A 22,934-nucleotide genomic window follows, 5' to 3' on the forward strand; every position below is an offset into this window, starting at 1 on the left:
CAAGAACTTACTAATGGAATTAGATGTGATTCCTGGTTTGCCCAAAATCATCACAATTTATTGTGATAATAGTGGTGCAGTTGCAAACTTGAAGGAACCATGATCCCATAAGGCGAGTAAACATATAGAGCGCAAGTACCACCTGATACGAGACATCGTCAAGCGAGGAGAAGTTGTCATCGCCAAGATTGCATCAGTAGATAACCTGGCAGATCCTTTCACTAAGCTCCTTCCGGCGAAAGCTTTTGATCGGCATGTGGAGGGGATGGGAATCAGATGTATGTTAGCAGATATGGCAGCTTAGTCTTTTAGTATAAGTGGGAGATTGTTAGAGTGTATACTAAAAGCCTAGCTTTTGTAAACATTTATTTATGAAATAAAAGAATCACATTGGTCAAATGTCTACATTTTATTTGTTAAGTGTAGTTGTTCAATTAATTTATATTGAGGATAACATGATGTGTAACACCCCTAGAAAGCCTAGATAAGAAAGTAAGGATAATGAGAGTTTGAAGGTAGTGAAAAGAAGGTGTAAATATTCTAAGTTGAATATTAAGATGGGAAGGATTTAGATGATTAAAACTTTATGAAAGAAAATAAAGTTGAGAATATAAATCATCTATATTTATAATGCATGGAATTAATGTAAACAAAAGGAAGGAATATGAGATAATATATATGTGTATGAAATATTTATGCATAATGCATAATATGGTGATATATGAATTATTATGTACAAAAGAATATCAATAATATGTTAGAAGAGAAATAGGATTGAACCTTGGACCTCTTGTAAGGAACATGTATAGGATATCAAAGGGGATAGGAGAATTATTGATAAGGAGAGAAAGGACTAAGTAGTTAAGAATAAGAAAGGATTCTTTTTACTTAAAAGGAAAAGGAAGTAAAAAAAGTAAAAATATACATAACCAAGTTTTGATCCTTGGTTCTCTTGTGGATGCATGCATATGTTAACCAAGTGTGATAGGAGAGGATATGGTAAGAGGAGAGATAGGAATTTTAATTAAAGGAAATTTAAAGGAAAGAAAAGAGAGAACTCAAGAAGCATTTCTCTAGAATATTCTTATCATTAAAGAGGAGAAATAAATAAGGAGGATGAATCAAGTCAAGTTTTCCTCCCCTCATTTTAGTATAAATAGGCATGGAGGGGTGGCTTCATCCTCAACTCACTCTCCTCCTCTTCTCCTAGAGGTGCCGAGACACTCCCTCTTTTCTTTCTTTCTTTTTGTTGCTGAGCAACACAAGAGGAAGAAGCCTCCTCTTCTTCCTCCTCCTCTCCACCAAAAGACCTAGCCACTTCTTCCTCCATTGGTGCCGAGCAAAGCAAGCAAGGAAGAAAGGTCCACAAGCAAGTTCTCAACTCTAGGAAACTTAAGCAAAGAATGTAAGCTTCCCCTCACCTGTGGTACAAGGCTTTTATGTGATTTTCGGATTTATAAGGATTAGAAAACCTAGGAAAGAATTTAAGAAAATTCGGCTAAAGAAAAGGTTTTCAAATCTAAGATGATTTAAACAAGACCTCATTTCATGATAAGATTTTCTATGCTATGTAGAAGGATTCTTTTCCATGATTTTATACTGATATGATGTATGATCAGAGGAGTATCTAACCCTAGGATTTAACCAAAAATATTTTAAAGAGGCTAGGAAGATTATTGTCTAACCAAACTAGTGCAAGGTTCCTTCTATGAAATGCTAAGGACCTTTCTATGGTTTTCTTGCTTGGAAATTAATTGGAACCAAAAGAAAACTCACTTGTATGCTTCGGACCAGAAAGGTTAAGGGTTAGAAAGACTAAACATGCTCCTATGATAGGATATAAAGTTTCTTAAAGGGTGTTCAAATTGCTAGAAACTCATGAACTCTTTTTAGAGTTTTTCGGCTATGATAAAAGGGATAGCTTAGATTAGCCTAAACAAAAATATTAATATGCTCAAGACCTCTGTGATATTATGATATGAAAGTTGATTAATGCTCTCATGTTTAATTGGAATGTAGAAATTAGTTACATGATATAAGACATGTAAGATCACAAGAGTCCTAGCTTGTTTATGATCCAATTTTGTGTATGATGTTCTTAGTAACTTTTGCCATGATATTTACTTAGGCTTTCCATGCTTTAGGCCACTTAAGAAACCTAGCTTAAGGACTGGTAGGTTCCGGCCATGAAGGAAAATAAAAGAAAAAGGAAAGAAACCTAGGAAATGCTATACATAATGAGAAGAAATGAAATTATGTTATGTAATATGCCATGATATGTTATAGCATAGGAAATGCTATACATAATGAGAAGAAATGAAATTATGTTATGTAATATGCTATGATATGTTATAGCATAGGAAATGCTATACATAATGAGAAGAAATGAAATTATGTTATGTAATATGCCATGATATGTTATAGCATAGGAAATGATATACATAATGAGAAGAAATGAAATTATGTTATGTAATATGTCATGATATGTTATAGTATAGGAATAATGAGAAGAAATGAAATTATGTTATGTAATATGCCATGATATGTTATAGCATAGGAAATGCTATACATAATGAGAATAAATGAAATTATGTTACGTAATATGCCATGATATGTTATAGCATAGGAAATGCTATACATAATGAAAAGAAATGAAATTATGTTACGTAATATGCCATGATATGTTATAGCATAGGAAATGCTATACATAATGAGAAGAAATGAAATTATGTTACGTAATATGCCATGATATGTTATAGCATAGGAAATGCTATACATAATGAGAAGAAATGAAATTATGTTACGTAATGATATGTTATAGCATAGGAAATGCTATACATAATGAAAAGAAATGAAAAAGGAAATGCATGAAAGATTGTTAGGGACATGATATGATAGTTATGCATGATAAGTTATTTTTTTTGTATGGTTTGTACCAAGGGTGGGCTCCGTAAATGCCCCGGGGTCGATGGAGTAAGACTCGGGCCTCGTCAGTAATGGGCCTCTGAATGCCCTAGTCGATGGAGTAAGACTCGGGCCTAGTATGTATGCATGGTAGGGTTCAAGACTTGCTACCTTGGACCTACCTATGAAGCGCGCGCATTATGTATGTGGTACAAACCGGGATCCCCTCTAATGATGATATTAATTTCAAGTACTTATAAGTATAAGTTTTCAAATTCATGATGCATTGCCTACATATGTGCTTGAATTATCTGATGATTAGATATAATGTCATGTGATATTATATGAATATGAATATGATACCCTTGTATGTCGTATGCTTATGATACCTCGCATGATATTGATATGCAATGATATGAATTCGGTTTTAGTGAGTAGGAAAGGAACTTACTGAGCCATGAGTGCTCATAGCTTACTTTCCTTGTACCGCAGATATGGGGGACGGATATTCGGAACGACGGAGCAGCAGGAGGAGCAGATAGTGATGTGTGTGGTGGTGGCTCGGCAAGAACGATTCGGACAAATTAATATTTTTAGTTATATGATCAATATATGCACATTCGAACTAATCAGAATATGTGATATCATGCTTATTTAAATAAAAGGAATGATTTAAAATTTTTCCGCTGTTATAGTATAACTAAAGCATGTACGTAAGTAGTATAAGATCGTAGCGCCGCCCTTGGGTAAGAAGGGTGGGCGTTACATGATGTGTGGTGTCACACACAAAAGATCATTTTATCAGTTCTTTATAAATTATAAACAGTTGCTCACGACTAAGATGAAAAGGAACAAACCATTGGAATAATCGTAGTGTAATTAGGTATTAGTTTATCTTGACTAATAAATTACACTAGTACACTCTAAGTGTATTGAGTAGGACCATATAAGGTAAGTTCTTTTTATATTGACTTAATAAAAGAACTAGACCTTAGTTATTATGGAAGTGTGTGATTTTAATCCTAATATAATAACAAGCATATATATTTAGTATTTATTTCTTTAACTTATCAAAGGGTGAGATTTAGCTCGATAAATCAATAGGGCCGATAAGTTGGGAAATGATATTACTTATAGTGTGTGTTGATGATTATAGAAGGAAATGTGTCCTAGTAATTTAGGTTGAGAATGCCCCCAATAGGAGCTCATAAGGATTGTCATATTAAACCCTACAGGTGGACTTAGTCCGGCATGACAATAAGGTTGAGTGGTACTACTCTTGAACTAAGACATTAATTAAAGTGAGTTGTCAGTAACTCAATTAAATTAATGGACATTCGATATTTTAAACATAGGGAGACTAACACACTCATGATAAGAAGGAGCCCATAATGTAATTTGGGATTGGTGCGGTAGTGCAATAATAACTCTCTAGTGGAATGAGTTATTGTTGATGAACTTGAGTTGTGTGTTCGCGGCAACACGGGATACTCAAGCTCATCGGAAGGCCAAAACCAACTTCTCCTCTAGGTCCCTGTCGTAGCCTCATTAAAGCCTTAAATCCGCTCATAAAAAGGCCATCTTGGTGTCGAAGAAGGGGCCGACCCATGGCTTGGTGACCAAGCCAAAAGGGCCGACCATAAACTCCTTGAGGTGGTCGGCCGCAAGCAATTGAAGGGTGCCGGCCACATATTTCAAATTAGAAGGAGTGTTTTAAATTTTTAAAATCTTCTCTTTATAGATATCTAAAAGTTTTAAAAGAGAGATTTTAAAATATAAAACTTTCTTTATTTGAATTAGGCCACATGGTTTAAAAGAAAGTTTAAAAGTTTTAAAACTTTCCCTTTTTAACCATCCTCATGGTTTTAGAAAAAAAGGAAGAGAAGTTTTTAATTTGAATCTTTTTAATTTTATAACCATGTTTAAAAAAGGAAATTTTAGAAGAGAAGTTTTAAATTTTAAAACATAGTTTTAATTTTTAAAACTTTCCTTTTTTAATATCCACATTAGGAAAACAAAAGAGAGCTTGTAAAATTTTATAAGAGTTTTTTCTTTGTTTATAAAAATTTTTACAAGGTTATTTCATTCCTTTTAAGGGGTCGGCCACCCTTGCTTGGTGCCCAAGCAAGGGGCCGGCTAATCAATTGAATCAATCCATGATTGATGATTGAATCAATCAAGAGGAAAGAAAAGAAAAAAGGAAAAAACAAGAGGATGATTTTAATTTTTGTAAAAAATCATTCCTTATTTGCCTTGGGCAAGTAATATAAAAGAAGGGGAGGAGAGGCCTCATGATATAACAATTCTTATTCTCTTAGTGGAATTCCTTCTTGTGGTCGGCCCTCTCTCCCTCTCTTTTCCCTTTGCTCTCTTTTGCTACTTGGTGGTGGTGGTGGCCGAAACTTAGAGAAGGAGGAGAAGTTCTTTGGGTGGTGTTCATCTTGGAGGATCGTTACCCACACAACATCTAAGCGAGGCGAGGAATACGGCAGAAGATCTCGAGGTTATTAGCATACAAAGAAAAGGTATAACTAGTAATTTTCTTCCGCATCATGCTAGTTATTTTTCTTTGTTAGAATTCCAAACACAAGAGGCATTAGATTCTAGTTTTTCGAATTGTAATTCAAGTTTGTGTTTTCTTTTTGTTTTTTGAATTTGTGATTCAATTATTCTTTTTGGTTAAACCTAAAGTTATATAAGGAAATTAAATATTAGCTTTCCTTAAAAGGCTTTGTCTAGGCGGTGGTGGATGCTCCTATACCCAAGAAGGCCATGTGCCTCGCCATGTAGTCCTGGAAGCCAATTTTGAAAATTAATATTTAATTGAATTTATAACATAGGTTGATTTGGATCAATAGTGTTAAGTTCCGCTTGCGATCTAAATCTAAACCATTAAGAACAGATAAGTTAAATTTGGAATCAATATTGTTAAGTTCCATTTGCAATTCCTAATTTAACCTCTAAGAACACAATAGGTTGTTTAGGAAAGGTTCAACACTTGTACAAAATTTTTGTACAGTGAAACTGGTACAATCTTCCTAGGACTAACCAACATCATACTCATTTCACTTTAAAAATCTAACCATTTTTTTGTGTACACCTTAACTATTTGAGTTTCCATAGGCAAGTTTGACTTAATCTTTAGCTGCTCGATCATATCAATTTGGTTGGCAAATAACTTATTGTGTCTTTGGTGTCATAATGTCCTATTGAAACACGTGATAAAATCCATCAATGAGTTATTATTTGAGACATATTTCTTTAAAAATGAATGTGAGCTTTCAGATCGCTAACTACTTGACATTCTAGTAGAAAAAACATGGCTAAAGTATATTGGGACCCACTTTTGTCGTAATTCATACATCAATGATAATTAATCATTTTTCTCCAAGCTAGAAAGCTTGATAACTTCTTCCCATGACTTCTCAAATTCATTAGGGGTTGACGAGTTCACAATGATATCCTTTATGGTTTGATAGTAGTTGCAAAAGTCAAAGAGGGTAATTTATCTTGAAATTTATTAAGTATATGCTACAAACAATATTGATGTACTGTTTAAGGGAAAACTTATCCAATGACCTTCATCAACGTAGCATCCTGATCAGTGATGATCACGGTTGGTGGACCTTTTGGCATCGCTTCTATGAACTCTTAACAACCAAACAAAAGATTTATTTTTCCCATCACTTCGAAAGCCACAACCAAATACAATGCTCTAATGATGATGATTAACTCCTACAAAGGTTGCATAAATCAATCCATATTTTTTAGTGTTATATGTGGTATCAAATACAACTACATCACCAAAGACGTTGTATGCCCTCCTTGATACATGATACGCAAAATACCTAGTGAATCTTTTAGTTGAATTAGTCTTATAATCATAGAAAAAGGCTAAATTCTTATCTTTCTCAGTTGCAAATGTTAAATATCGAAAAGGGTCAAGTAACCATAACAGAATTTTTAGGAATTTTTAGAAATCTTCTGAGAATTTTTCGGATCTCGTATGACGAGGTTAAGGGGATGAATTTATAGGTTTGGGGAAAGCCTATTTGGATATCCTAAATAAAGTGGGAGTTGATTGAGGAATAAACTTAGATTTTGATTTACCTAAACCTATGTTCAAGTTATAAAACCTATTACTGTGCCCATACCCTAATCCTTTTTATTTCCTTCCTCCCGATCTCCTCTCCCTCATTTGCGTCGAACACCCGATTCTTCCTCTTCTCGCGTTGCCATCAAACCCTTCTTCTCCTCTTCATCTTCCCCAACCGACACACCGCCAACACGGCGCCTCACCTCCCTCACATACAAAGCCATCAGCCAAGGGAAGCCTCACCCTCTCCCTTGCATCGTCTTCTTTCTCTTCTTGCGCTATCGCTGACCTTCTCTGCGCTGATCCTTCTTTCTCTTTGAGCCACCGTGACCAAGCATCTTCTCCTCTACCGACACAAACAACTTGTGGATCATCCCGAGCCTTGTCTCTTGTGCCCTAGCCACCCTTCTGCCCTTTCTCACGCTCAATTCCACCGCCGACAACTGAATCTGTCCGCCTTCTCCACCTTTGACAGTGAACCAACAAGGGAGTCTACTGACGCTGAACTGAGGTAAGACTTGCCACAAAGTTGAATGATTAAGACCTAATTTCCATTCTTTGAGTTAGAATGCTGGGATTGTTGGTTGCCAGTTTCGTAGTTCCAATTGGCACTGTTCGTCGACGAACAACCTCCGACAACCCACCATAAAACTGATCGAACACCAACTTGGGCAACCTTGAATCAATAAGTTTAAGGGATCAACCAAGGTAGGGTTTCATGGTTTAAGTTCTGTTTTGATTAGTAAGCAGAGTTGGAACCAGATTAGGATAGTTAGTATTTGATCATAATTGGATTAACTATTTGATATACGTGGGAGTAGCTAAATTATACGTTTGATTTACAAGACATTGATTCGAGGCGAGCATCTCGATGTTGGATTATTGGATATGATCTTATATTTTTTAGGCGGGTACCTTTGATTTATCTTTTTGAAATTGTCATTCTGATATGCTTAGTGAGTTATAACTAGTAGTAATAGTTATATTTATATCTGCTTAGTATGTCACTACTTGATACCATAGTTTACCATATTGTTATTTGTTATGCATTTATGTTTATGTCCTGTTGATTCTTGCATTGTGTATTTATGTAGTGACATACAATGCATTACTAGATGCATGTCTAGCTACTAGATTTACTTGACATGTGTACCTAGTTTACTACTTGGCATGTGTATCTAGGTTCTTGGCATGTGTACCTAGATCATTGATATGGACTTGGGTTTCCTTTTGGTACACATTATGAGGAGGTTGGTATTTTTAGGATTACATGCTTAGTGTCATGCATCATTTTGCATGATTGCATGCTGAGTGATTGTCGACTCCATTGTTATTGAGCACATCGTCAGTTACATGATTTGCACACACACAACCACTCATGGGTTCATGGTATTTCAAGCAGGGTGTGTGTTGCAGTTGTTAGTTAGAGCCCTAGAGCCAATCATTTGATGATTGTTGTATGGACTCATTGTATCATATTCTTGTATATAAATAAAGGCATTTGTTTTGGTTATTATACTTACTTGTATTGGTGCCAAATAACTAAGTATAATAGCGTCCTTAAGTAGAGGGTTCTTACCTATATCAATCGGTTAGTTGAACCGATAGTGATATGATATAGGGAACACTACTCCTAATCATTCCTAGTCGAATATTAACATTCAGGGACAATGTTAATGCGACGAGACTAGCATGTAGGTCAACTCGATGACTTGATCTCACAAGTCATGGATATGGAGATATCAAGTTGACACATGGGTATGCATTAGAGAATGCATACTGAATGACCCGCCATGAGAAAGTATCATGGATCGTTATATGAGTGTCATATACTTTCTCATGTGGCTATTAGTATGACTACTAGTCCTTGGACCTGAAGTCACCATGGTTCCCTACATAAGGAGTTAAGTACTTTGACTTCGTCAAACGTCACCCGTAACTGGGTGGACTATAAAGGCGATTACTAGGTATGTAACAAATTATGCGGAGGGATGTGAGTGATGTAGATGGGATCTATCCCTCCTATATGACGGGAGTGACATCGATATTCTTGATAGAGTGAGACCACTAAGTGCATGGTCATGCCCAAATGAGTCAATATAAGATATTGAGCTCATTTGATCGAGTGAGTCTACTTGGAGTTCAAGATTTAGATTGATTAGAGGATGACACAGTCTATGCCTCACATTGATCAATCTAGATGTCAAGGATAGAAGGGCACTTGTCATATATTGTGAAGAGTCACAATTAGTAGTCACAAGGTGATGTTGGATCTTAACATTCTTGTAACTTGGGTAGTAATGATGTGTTGCTAGATACCGCTCATTACTTATGCTTCTAAATAGGTTTAGGAGCATTGCCAACGTTACAAGAACCTATAGGGTCACACACAAAGGACAATTAGATGGAGATTAGGTTCATTTGATGAACGTAAAGGATTAGATTTATGTGATGAACCAAATTGGATTAAGAGTAATCCAAATTAGGCTAATTGAGTTGGACTCAATTTGGTTCATGTATTAAATGAGTCTAATTTGGACTTAGACTCATTGAATCAATTTAATTAAATGAATAGGGATTCATTAAATTAAAATTAACTTGAACCAATGGTTTGATTAGATCAACCAAGGGAGAGAAGTGGTCAAGTTTGACTTGACTTGAGAGAAAGATGAAGGGTCAAGTTTGACTTGACCATTTGTCACCTCATTGGTGAGTTGGCATTAAGTGGCTAATGGTGATGTGCCACATCATCAAGGCTAGCACATGTGTGTGCCACCTCATGAGGGAGATCAAGAGTTTTTGACTCTTGAAATTCCATGGAGTATATAACCCCTCATGAAAAGTGGCCGGCCACTTTTAGTGCTTGTGGAGTTTCAATTTTGTTTTGTAACTCCATCATCTTCTTCCTCCTCTCAAGCTCTCATCTTCTTCTCCCTCTCCTCCACCTCCTTGGCTGAAACTTCTAAGGGTGCTAGCACACCTTTTAGTTGTTTTCTCCATCATTTGTTCGTGTGGATACACATAGAGAAGTATTTGTTGGAGTGTATACTGAAAGCCTAAGCTTTGTAAACATTCATGTTAAATAAAGAATCACATTTGGTCAATTTATCTACATTTGTTTGTAGTTGTTCAATTAATTTATATTGTAGATAACATAGCATGTGGTGTCATATGCAGAAGATAATGTTATCAGTACCTTATAAATTATAAACAGAAGCTCACAACCAAAATGGAAAGGAACAAACCATTAGAAGGTCGTAGTGTAATTAGGTATTAGTTTATCTTGACTATATAATTACACTAGTACACTCAGAGTGTATTGAGTAGGACCATTAGAGGTCGTTTCTTTTATACTGACTTTATAAAGGAACAAAGACCTCAGTTATTATGGAAGTGTGTGCTCTTAATCCTAATATAATAACAAGCACATATGTTTGATATTTATTTCTTTAATTTATCAATGGGTGAGATTTAGTTCGATGAATCAATAAACCCTATAAGTTGGGAAATGGTATCACTTATAGTGTGTGTTGTTGATTATAGAAGGAAACTGTGTCCTAGAGATACTAGGTTGATAATGTCCTCAAGAGGAGCTCATAAAGATTGTCATGTTAAACCCTGCAGGTGGACTTAGTCCGACATGATAATAAGGTTGAGTGGTACTACTCTTGGACTTAGATATTAATTAAATGAGTTGTCAGTAACTCACTTAATTAGTGGACATTCGATATCTTAAACACAGGGAGACTAACACACTCATAATAAGAAGGAGCCCAAAAATGTAATTTGGGATTGGTGCGGTAGTTCAATGATAGTTCTCTAGTGGAATGAATTATCATTGATAAAATTAAGTTGTGTGTTCGGGGCGAACACGGGATGCTTAATTTTATCGGGAGACCAAAACCAATTCCTCCTCTCGGTCCCTATCGTAGCCTCTTATTTATAGAGTTCTATACCCACCTTCTATACCCACCCAATAGGGGCCGGCCAAGCTAGCTTGGGAACAAGCTAGGGCCGGCCTAGGTATAAAATTGGGTGGTCGGCCCTAGCTTGAATCCAAGCTAGTAGGGCCGGCCAAATTAAATTAAAAAAGAATTTTAATTTTAATTTTTATTATTATGTGGAAGATATAATTTAAAGAGAATTAAAATTAAAATATCTCTCTTGTAAAAGATCTACAAATGATTAAAGAAAGAGATTAGATCTCTTTCCTTATTTGTAGATTGGAGAGATGTTTTATTTTTTCTTTAAAAATTATTCACATGATGATAAAATTAAATTATAGAAATTTCCTTTTATCAACCATGAAGCGATTTTAAAGAGAAATTTTATTTTTTAAAATTTCCGGAAACAAATTAGGAAGTTTTAATTGTTGATTAAAACTTGTCTAATTTTTTCCTTCATTGATGTGGCCGGCCATTGGTTTTAATTTGGGAAATTTTATTTTATTTTTCTCAATAAAATCATGTCAAGGAAATTGAGGAAATTTTATTGTAATTAAATTTCCTAATTTGCCTTGGCCAAGGAATATAAAAGAAGGGGTGAGGGTGCCTTCATGACACAACCTCTATTATTTTCTCTTCCTCTTTTGTTCCTTGGTGTGGCCGGCCATCCTCTCCCTCTCTTCCTCTTGTGGTGGCCGAACCTCTCTCCCTTCCTTGGAGCTCTTGTGGTGGCCGGATACTACTTGGAGAAAAAGAAGAAGAATGAGAGAAAGCTAGCATCTCTTGGAGCTTGGTTAGTATTTTGGTTTTTCTCCTTGGTAAAGTTTTCCTTTTGTGGCCGAACCTTGCTTGGAGGAGAAGAAGGTGGTTGGTGGTTTCTCATCTCGGTAGATCGTTGCCCACACAACGTCCGAGGTTAGAAGAGGAATACGGTAGAAGATCAAGAGGTTTTTCTACAAGGTATAACTAGTAATTTTTATTTCCGCATCATGCTAGTTATTTATGGAAATAATACCAAATACAAGAGGCTTATGTTCTAGAATTTCGAATATGTTTTTTCGATGCTGTGTTCTTTTATTTTTTCTTTTCCTTGTGATTTGATTGTTCTCTTTAGTTAACCTAAAGTTATTTTAGGAAATTAAATATTAGCTTTCTATAAAAGGTTTTGTCTAGTCGGTGGTGGTTGCTCCCATATCCAAGAAGGTCATGTACCTCGCCACGTCAGTACTGGGAACCAATTATGGAAATTAATATTTAATGGAATTAATAACTTAAGGAGACTTGGGTCGAACGTGTAAAGTTCCGCAGGAGATCCAAGTCAAAACCTAAAAGAACAAATAGATTAAGTTTTGGATCAAACGTGTTAAGTTCCGCAGGCGATCCAAAATTTAATTTAAAAGAACACATGGTAGCTAGGAAAAGGTTCAGACCTTTGTACAAAATTTTTGTACAGTGGAACCTATAGGTTTTCCGAGTAGCAACCAACAGTATCTACTTTGATACTTTCGAGATCCGGCGAACCTTGGACAAGCGGGATTACGCGAAGGGCTTCGCATCAAGGGTAACCTCTTCATCTTGTAGATCTAAAGTAGATCTAGGCTTAGAAAACTCATACTCGAAGTTTTACTACTTTTATTCTTCGCACGGATCCGGTGGCGGGGGTTTCGGGGTTTCCGCAACACAAAAAGTGGTTTTTGCGGCCCGAAAAACCCAACAGCAGTTTGCTCTGTTAGGGCTCCGCTAGTCCGCTCATGGGTAGTGATGACTGCAACATTGGTAGCAGGCAGGGATCCCTCCTCTTGACTATGATACAGGGAGATGAGATCTTTGGCTCCCCCACTCTGTTTGGGGTAGGAGGATAGGTGTACTCCGACAGTATCTTGTCCACTCGATTACTTAGGAGTAGTGATGGCAGAGTGCACAGTTGTCACAACCCTACCCACTCAACCTGACCATCGTGTGTGAGATAAATGACTGGCGTCAGGGGTGACCAAGACATTTGCATCATATGCATGGATTGCATTTATTGTTTGTGATTGCTGCATTTTTGTGGATACATATGTTTGACAAGCATACAAGAGACATGAGGTATTTGGTTTGACAACATTTATGTCAGGATAGAAGGCCCAGGTGAGTACAGTTCTTCTTTTGTTGTTCAGTTTTGCATTTCCTATTATTGATCAGGAGACTGTACTCCATGATTATTTCTTATAGATATATCTTACTATGCATGTCAGCTTGATACCCACTGAGTTGTTGAACTCATACCGTTGATTTATATTTTCATTTCAGGATGAAGTTGTCAGGAGGTTCCAGTCGCTAGTCCCCCACCTCGTGTAGATATGGTTTTCTACTTTCAGACTTTGTTTCCTTGTTTTGTGATCTACATACTTGTGATGTGTAGATCTTGTACTCGTGGATTGTATATCGAGTTTTGGTCTACTACCCTTGTTTTCCGATACGATGGTTTTCCGTTGTGGGTTGGGTTTTCCTCGAGTAGTGGAGTATATTGTATAATAAACTACGTGTTGTGATGTGTTGTGTAGTCAGTCGGAGGCTAATTTATTATAAACTGTATGGATTGTTTGTTTATATTATTGTATATGTTCCAGCCGTGTTGGCTGAGGATTGTGAGGGGCCCTAAGGGCTATGTAGTCAAGTTTCAGATTTGTCACCCGTACAAGGGAGATGCTGCCAAAATTTCACCAGCAGGGACTCCCCCAGGGCGTGATAATTTGGTTGGTATCAGAGCCAGGTTTCGATCCTGGGACCTGTGGGTTATGGACCTTTAGCTCGTCCAACTCTTTTGGTGTCATGCGGTAAGGAGCTTTCGATGACGGCGCGGTCCCCAGAATCAGCTCAATAGAAAATTCCACTTGCCTTCATGGCGGCAACCCTAGTAACTTATCTTAAAATACATCCGGATACTCTCGGACCACTGGAACGTCTGAGAGCAGAGAACTATTGCTATCGTCAGCATTAATCAGTGACAATAGAAATCCTTGACATCCATGTGACAACAGCTTCTGAGCCTGAATTGCATAAATGGTCAATATACCGTCATCCCTGATGCCAATGAAATCCCATGAGGGTTAGTTCGGAGGTCGAAATGTGACCATCTTCGTCTGGCAATCGACCGTGGCACGATATGCTAACAACCAATTCATGCCAAGGATAATGTCAAACTCAACCATTTCTAATACTAATAAATCTACATTGAGTATATAGTTGCCGAAATCCAATGGGCATCCTCTGACCTCCTGAGTGACGTCCAATGTATCACCGGATGGTAGGGCGATGGTGAGTCACCACGATCTAAGGATAGGTAGTCTACCAATCTCCCTCATAAATGCTTGAGAAATAAAAGAATGTGAACTACCAGTATCAATAAGCATATCAGCGGAAAATGCATAAAGTAAAATCGTACCGTGAAAAACGAATCTGTCGGCCTAGGCTGGTGATCAACGCTTACAGTTCATTGGCAGCTAGATAGCTTCCGGGCAGCATACGGAGTTCACCTGAGATGACGAGGGTGTTATTTATTTCCAAGGTAGATTATGCGTACCACAATCTCACCCGGTTATGGAGGAGTTACTTCAAGAGGTTCATCGCTCCTGATTTGTGATCCACACAGGCGGAACACGCATGTATCGAGATTTGAGGTGTTCCTATTGGTGAAACGGCATGAAGAAAGATATCGTGGAGTTTATACCTAGATGTCTAGTCTGTCAGCAGGTGAACCCTGAGCACCAGAGACCTGCTGATTTACTTCAGAGGATTCCCATTCCGGAGTGAAAATAGGAGCACATCGCTATGGATTTTGTGGTGGGATTGCCTAGGACACAATGAGGCCATGACGTGATTTGGATAATTGTTGATCGATTAACCAAATCCGCACATTTCTTAGTGATATGGAAGACCAATTCGCTGGATTGATTGGCAGAGTTGTATTGTCGGGAGATCATCAAATTGCATGGTGTTCCTTTGAGCATTATATCAGATAGAGACCCACGGTTCACGTCCTGGTTCTGGCAGAGTCTGCAGCAGGCCTTGTGCACACAGCTTTGTTTCAGTACAACATTCCATCCGCAGACAGATGGACAGTTAGAGCAAACCATCCAGACGTCAGAGGACTTGATGAGGTCTTGCGTTATGGATTTCGGAGGCAGATAGGAGGACCACTTGCCATTAGTAGAGTTCGCCTACAACAACAACTATCATTCAGTTATCTAGATGGCACCGTTTGAAGTGTTGTATGGTGGGTCTTGTCGGACACCCACCCTTTGGGAGGAGGTTGGGGAGGCCCAACTTCTAGGACCTCAGAGAGCTCAGCAGGAGGCAGAGTTGGTCTGCACTATCAGATGGAGGATGTCTGAGGCGCAGGACCATCAAAAGAGTTATGCTGATTGGAGACGTAGACCCCTGGAGTTCTCTACTGGCAACCATATATTTTTTAGTGTCTCACCCATGAAAGGGGTGAAGAGATTTGGTCTCCGAGGTAAACTAGCTCCACGATACATTGGGCATTTCCAGATCTTGGAGAGGATTGGAGCGGAAGCTTACCGTCTGGCGCTATCACCGTCTTTGGCAGGCAATCATGATGTATTTCATGTGTCTATGATGTGGAGATACGTACCCGACCGAGCATATATTTTGTCAGATATATCAGTTCCCATTCAGCCTGACATTACCTACGAGGAGGTTCTGGTACGGCTTCTGGACTACAAAAGAGCGTCAGCTGCAGAACAAGACTATTCAGCTGGTTAAAGTTGGATGGCAGTATCATTCTGATGAGGAGGCTACCTAGGAGCTCGAGGATACAATCCGAGCTCGATACCCCCATCTTTTTACTTGAGGTATGTGTGTTAGAGTTCCGTTCAACATTTATTTGTGTATCCATTGCTAGTACATGCTGTTGGTAAATAACAAAATTTGGAGACTAAATTTTTATTAGTGAGGGTGAATGTAAAATACCAAAAATGGTCAAATAACCATAACGGAATTTTTAAAAATTTTCTGAGAATTTTTCGGAACTCGTATGACGAGGTTAAGGGGATGAATTTATAGGCTTGGGGATTGCCAATTTGGATATTCCAATTAAAGTGGGAGTTGATTGAGGAATAAACTTAGGTTTTGATTTACCTAAACCTAAGTTCAAGTTATAAAACCTATTACTGTGCTCGTGCCTTAATCCTTTTTATTTCCTTCCTCCCAATCTCCTCTCCCTCATTTGCGCCAAACACCCGATTCTTCCTCTTCTCACGCTGCCGCCGAACCCTTCTTCTCCGTTTCGTCTTCCCCAACCGACACGCCGCCAACCCGACGCCACGCGGCGCCTCACCTCCCTCGCATACAAAGCCATTAGCCAAGGGAAGCCTCACCCTCTCCCTTGCGTCGTCTTCTTTCTCTTCTTGCGTTGTCGCTGACCATCTTTGCGATGATCCTTCTTTCTCTTCGAGCCACCGCTGGCCAAGCATCTTCTCCTCTGCCAACATAAATAACTCGCGGAGCACCCAGACACTTAGCCTAGCCTTAGCCATCAGCACCACCTTTTCTTCTTCCTCACTATCGCCGGCCAATCAATTGGTGGTTGGGGGAGTCTACTGACGCTGAACTGAGGTAAGACTTGCCACAAAGTTGAATGATTAAGACCTAATTTCCATTCTCTGAGTTAGAATGTTGGGATTGTTGATTGCCGGTTTCGTAGTTCCAAGTGGCACTGTTCGTCAGCGAACAACCTCCTGCAACCCACCACAAAATTGATCGAACACCAATCTAGGCAACCTTGAATCAATAAGTTTAAGGGATCAACCAAGGTAGGGTTTCATGGCTTAAGTTCTGTTTTGATTAGTAAGCAGAGTTGGAACCAGATTGGGATAGTTAGCGTTTGATCATGATTGGATTAGCTATTTGATATATGTGGGAATAGTTAAATTATACGTTTGATATATAGGACTTTGATTCAAGGCGAGCGTCTCGACGTTGGATTACTGGATATGATTTTATATTTTTGAGGCGGGTACCTTTGACTTATCTTTTTGATATTGTCATTCTGATATGCTTAGTGAGTTATAATTAGTTGTAATAGTTATGCTTATATTTGCTTAGTATGTCACTACTTGATACCGTAGTTTACCATATTATTATCTGTTATGCATTTATGTTTATGTTCTCTTGATTCTTGCATTGTGTACTTATGTAGTGACATACAATGCATTACCAGATACAGGTCTAGCTACTAGATTTACTATACATGTGTAACTAATTTACTACTTGTCCTGTGTATCTAGGTATATTAATTGGCATGTGTACCTAGATCATTGATATGGACTTGGGTTTCCTTTTGGTACACATTATGAGGAGGTTGGTGTTTTCAGGATTACATGCTTAGTGTCTCATGTGCATAAATATTATGATCATTTATGCATGTTTTAACGCACATTCACTTGCTTTATGCGTATATATTCTTTGCATGATCGTCTCTTTTATCATATACTCATCATAAATACTCTTTTGTTCGGAGATCTACTCTTTGTTTGGTTTTGTGTTAACAGGGACAACTTTTGCAGTAAAAATAGCGATTGTCGATGCACCGGAACGAGGCAGAGAACACGACCGTGCAATCTCGCATGACCGTGTGGCCAAACAAAGGAAGGACAGCGCACGACCGTGCAACACTTGCACATTCATGCGGCCAAACAGAGGCATATCCTGTTAGAGTGTATACTGAAAGTCTAAGCTTTTGTAGACATTTATTTTGAATAAAGAATCACATTTGGTCAAATTATCTATATTTATTTGTAGTTGTTCAATTAATTTATATTGTAGATAACATAGTATGTGGTGTCACATACAGAAGATAATGTTATCAGTACCTTATAAATTATAAACAGTAGCTTACGACCAAGATGGAAAGGAACAAACCATTGGAAGGTCGTAGTGTAATTAGGAATTAGTTTATCTTAACTAAATAATTACACTAGTACACTAAGAGTGTATTGAGTAGGATCATTAGAGGTCGTTTCTTTTATACTGACTTCATAAAGGAACAAATACCTCATTTATTATGGAAGTGTGTGCTCTTAATCCTAATATAATAACAAGCACATATATTTGATATTTATTTCTTTAATTTATCAATGGGTGAGATTTAGTTCGATAAATCAATAAGCCCGATAAGTTGGGAAATGATATCACTTATAGTGTGTGTTGTTGATTATAGAAGGAAACTGTGTCCTAGTGATCTAGGTTGGTAATGTCTCCAAGAGGAGCTCATAAAGATTGTCATGTTAAACCTGCAAGTGGACTTAGTCCGACATGACGATAAGGTTGAGTGGTACTACTCTTGGACTAAGATATTAATTAAATGAGTTGTCAGTAACTCACTTAATTAGTGGACATTCGACATCTTAAACACAGGGAGACTAACACACTCATAATAAGAAGGAGCCCAAAAATTTAATTTGGGATTGGTGTGGTAATTCAATAATAGTTCTCTAGTGGAATGATTTATTATTGATAAAATTAAGTTGTGTGTTCGGGGCGAACACGAGATGCTTAATTTTATCGGGAGACCAAAACCAATTCCTCCTCTCGGTCCCTATCGTAACCTCTTATTTATAGAGTACTATACCCACCTATACCCACCTTCATACCCATGTTGTAGGGGCCGGCCAAGCTAGCTTGAGGACCAAGCTAGGGTCGGCCAAGCCTTGATCCATGGGTGGTCGGCCCTAGCTTGAACCCAAGCTTAGGTGGCCAGCCCTATTAAATTAGAAAACAATTTTAATTTTAAAATTTTCTTATGTGGAAGATATAATTTATTGGAGAGATTAAAAATTAAAATATCTCTTTTATAAGTTTCTACAAAAGATTAAGAAAAGAGATTAAATCACTTTCATTATTTGTAGGTTGAAAGTTTATTTTATTTTTCTTCTTTATAAATTATTCACAAGTTGAAAAAATTAAAATTATAGAAATTTCTTTCTATCAACCATGAAGGGATTTTAAAGGGAAATTTTATTTTTGAAAAATTCCGGAGACAAATAAGGAATTTTAATTGGTTGATTGAAAATTGTCTTATTTGTTCTTCCATGAGGTGGCAGGCCATGACATGGGTAATTAGGAAATTTTATTTAATTTTTCTTAATTAATTCATGTCAAGGAAAGTTAAGGAAATTTTATTGTAATTAAATTTCCTTATTTGCCAAAGCTAAGGATTATAAAAGATGGGGTTTTGGGTGCCTTCAAGGTGAACAACCTCTATTATTTTTCTCCCTCTTTTCTTCCTTGGTGTGGCCGGCTCTTCCCTTTCTCTTCTCTCCATCCTTGTGGCCGAAACTCTCTTCTCTCTTGGAGATCAAGTGGTGGTCGGATCCTAGCTTGGTGAAGAAGGAGAGAAAGCTTGCATCCCTTGGAGATTGGTTGGTGGAAAAAGATCTTCATCATTTGGAAGTCTTGCTTGGCCGAAACATGAAGGAAGAAGAAGAAGGTGCTAGATGGTCCTCGTCTCGGAAGATCGTTGCCCACACAACGTCCGAGATTAGAAGAGGAATACGGTAGAAGATCAAGAGGCCATTATCTACTAAGTAAGGTATAACTAATATTGTTTTCCGCATCATGTTAGTTTTATCTCCATGTAAAAATACCAAATACAAGAGGCATGTGATTCTAGTTTTTTTTTTCGAATTAGTTTTCAAAATTGTGTTCTTTTGTTTTTTCTTTTCCTTGTGATTTGATTGTTCTTAGAGGTTAACCTAGGGTTACTATGGGAAGGTTAAATATTTAATTTCCTTAAAAGGCTTTGTCTAGTCGGTGGTGGTTGCTCCCATATCCAAGAAGGCTATGTGCCTCGCCATGCAGTACTGGAAGCCGATTTTAGAAATAGATATTTAATTATCTTCGTGACCTAGGTGATTTGGATTGAACTTGTTAAGTTCCGCAGGAGATCCAAGTCTAAACATAAAAGAACAAATAAATTAAACTCATGATCAAACATGTTAAGTTCTGCAGGCGATCCAAGTTTAATTTAAAAGATCACATGGTAGCTAGGAAAAGGTTCAGACCTTTGTACAAAATTTTTGTACAGTGGAACCATTTGGTTTTCCGAATAGCAACCAACAATTGGTATCAGAGCTAGGATTTTGCCTCTGTGTATTTGGTATTAGTTTAATTATGCATATGTCATACATAATTTAGATAGGATAATAGTAGGATGTGCTAACTTTGTGGATGCAGGATCCAACTATTATGGCTTATAGTTATTATGTGTGTGATTAGACCCTTGTACATGTCAAGGGCATTTTATTGTGTGTGCATGAATATATTATAAAATACAGCAAGAGTTGTATTTTGTTTTATTAGGATTTTATTTTTTGATCTAGATACATGTACATTCCTTCGAGAAATATAGGATCGAAAAATGTAAAATTCTATTGATGTCGCGAATCGAATCTTGCAAGGCGTGGAACCTTTTGAGGACCAGAGACGCAGCGGAACAAGGAGCAAGATAGATGCGACAACTAGATCCGGTGGCGGTGGCCAAAAATGGCAGCAGCTAGGGATGGCGACATACGGAGGACAACAATAGATAAAAGCCATAATAGTTAAAAATTAGTTTTTCTATTTATTGCTTTTATGTTGTGTTGTGTGTGCTTGTTAGTATGCATGTTAAGTAGGCTAACATAGTCAAAATTCCCCTTTTTAAATAACTAAGTGGGAGAGGGATTTTAAATAAATTCCACGGTCTCCATTACTGGTTTGTAAGTGATGCAAACAAACTTGCGCGTTGGCTCTGAATGCCTTCCTCCATATCGGATGAGTTTGTTTGTGGATCACTAGATCAAACTTCCATTTTGGATGACTATAGGAAATTAATTAACAGCGTGTGATCTTCCCCATCGGAAGGGGCACAATATTATTAATGGACTTAGTGTCAAGTAATAGTATACACTTAGGCACGTCTAATAGTATCCTCCCCATTGGAGTCACTGCTATTATTCGTGTGACCAAAGGAAACCAACTATTAATTTTATTTGTCAAAAAGTTAGGTTGACAAGATAATAAAATCTATGGGTTAAACCCTCTTTTTACAAATGTTGAATTTATATACGTCCACACTATCGTGGCATACAAAATTCACGGTGTTTTAAGGTGTTGGTTAATTTAAAATAGTATTGTTTGAGGAATCAATATTTAGAGTTCTGACCAAAAGTTATTTTTGATTCTTAGGATGACTTTCAACCCAATGGCCATCATACTAAAAGAGAACAGACTTACTGGTCCTAACTACATAGATTAGAAAAGGAACCTGGACATTGTTCTTACTACTGAAAGCTATAAGTTTGTACTGACTGAGCCTTGCCCTGATGCACCCACTGGTGAATCTACCTAAGAGGAGATTGAATATCATAAGAAATGGGTAAAAGCAGATGAGATGGCGCGGTGTTACATTTTGGCTTCAATGTCAAATGTATTGCAACATCAGCATCAAAATTTTCCAACAGCTTATGATATTATGAACAATCTCAAGGAACTCTTTGGTCACCAGGATCGGGCCTCTAGGCAAGAAGTGTAACGACCCAATTTTCCCTATTCTGAGTTTCAAATGTCCATAAAAATGTTTGAAAATACTGTTAAAATATTCTAGAGATTTTTAGAAATTTTTAGAGTATTTTTACGTAATTTTTGGAGGTCGTTTAGTATTTTTACAAAACCAAGGAAGTTTAAGCAAAAAGTGTTGGAGAAGAGGTTCGAACCCGCGACCTCAGGTCGGACCAAACCAAGCCAAACCGGCTTGACCAGCTGGGATAAGAGATTGATGTTAATCTCATATAGAATTAAATAAGGTTATAGTATAGTTGGGTTATATCCGAATACTTATAAAAGGAAATAAGTTTTGGGATTTTAAGGAAAACCGAACTTTTTCTCCCGAAAACCTAATTTCCTTCGCCCTTCTCCCTCGCGACGGCGCAAAGCTGCGGCGGAAACCTAGAGCGAGCTAGGGTTGGAGATTCCGGCGCCGGCAAGACTTGATTCCAGCCGTCCCTCATCCACGGTGGCTGTTCCCGACGGAGAGAAGCCCGAGAGCTCCGAGAACACGCCGGAAAAACTGCTACCCGAGCCCTAGAAGCCCTCCTTCCCTTCTTCTCAGTTGTAAGCGCAAGGGCAAGCAAAGGTAAGTACTACTCACCTGCGGTAGGAGTTGTTTCGGGTTCCTTTTTGATTCTCCCTTTGCTTCCGAGGCCTAGCATGAACCCTAGACCTTAGTATGTGGCGGCACAGCAAGTTTGACCTCTCCTTTATACGAGCACAGCATGTTAAGATTGAGAAATCGGGTTCTTTGTTCATTTTGAATTCGAAGCATGTTGTAGAGATTTATGGATCCTTTTAGCTTTCTGCCGTGAGACATAGAGGAAGAATAAGAATGATTAGGTTTAGTTTTTGGATAGCATGTTCTGCCATTGCTGGTTGTTTTTATACCATGCAGATTAGAGCATTTCTTGTCATCATTTTTCCTGTAAAACTTGAAAGGAACAGCTCTATATTAGTAGGTCTGGTTAGACTTCTTTTGTGTTATCTAGTGGCTTGTTTTCCTTGCTTCGGTTTTGTACAGCATTAGGAATAGCTTCGGTTCCTCTTAGCATGCATTTAGTAGACTTCCTTGTTGTACCATGTTATTTGTAGGAACTTTAGTTTCGTATGGCAGGAAGATTGTATTAAATGATAATGCAGAATTTTATTAGGTTAACAAGTGCAGAATCTTGCTAGTATACATGTATTCGGGTTTGCTGTGCATCATGTTTTAGTTTTTTCAGTAGCATTCTATGCCCTGTTTTTACAGCATGTTTAGAAGTATTAAAGTAGCATTCTTTGCCTATTTTTACAGCATGCTTAGAAGTATTAAAGTAGCATTCTTTGCCTATTTTGTATAGCATGTTTAGAAGATTAAAGTAGCATGTTTTATTCTATTTTTCAGTATGTTTAAAAGC

The sequence above is a fragment of the Zingiber officinale genome, chromosome 5A (genome assembly GCF_018446385.1).
Source record: "Zingiber officinale cultivar Zhangliang chromosome 5A, Zo_v1.1, whole genome shotgun sequence".
In the NCBI taxonomy this organism is placed as follows: Eukaryota; Viridiplantae; Streptophyta; class Magnoliopsida; order Zingiberales; family Zingiberaceae; genus Zingiber; species Zingiber officinale.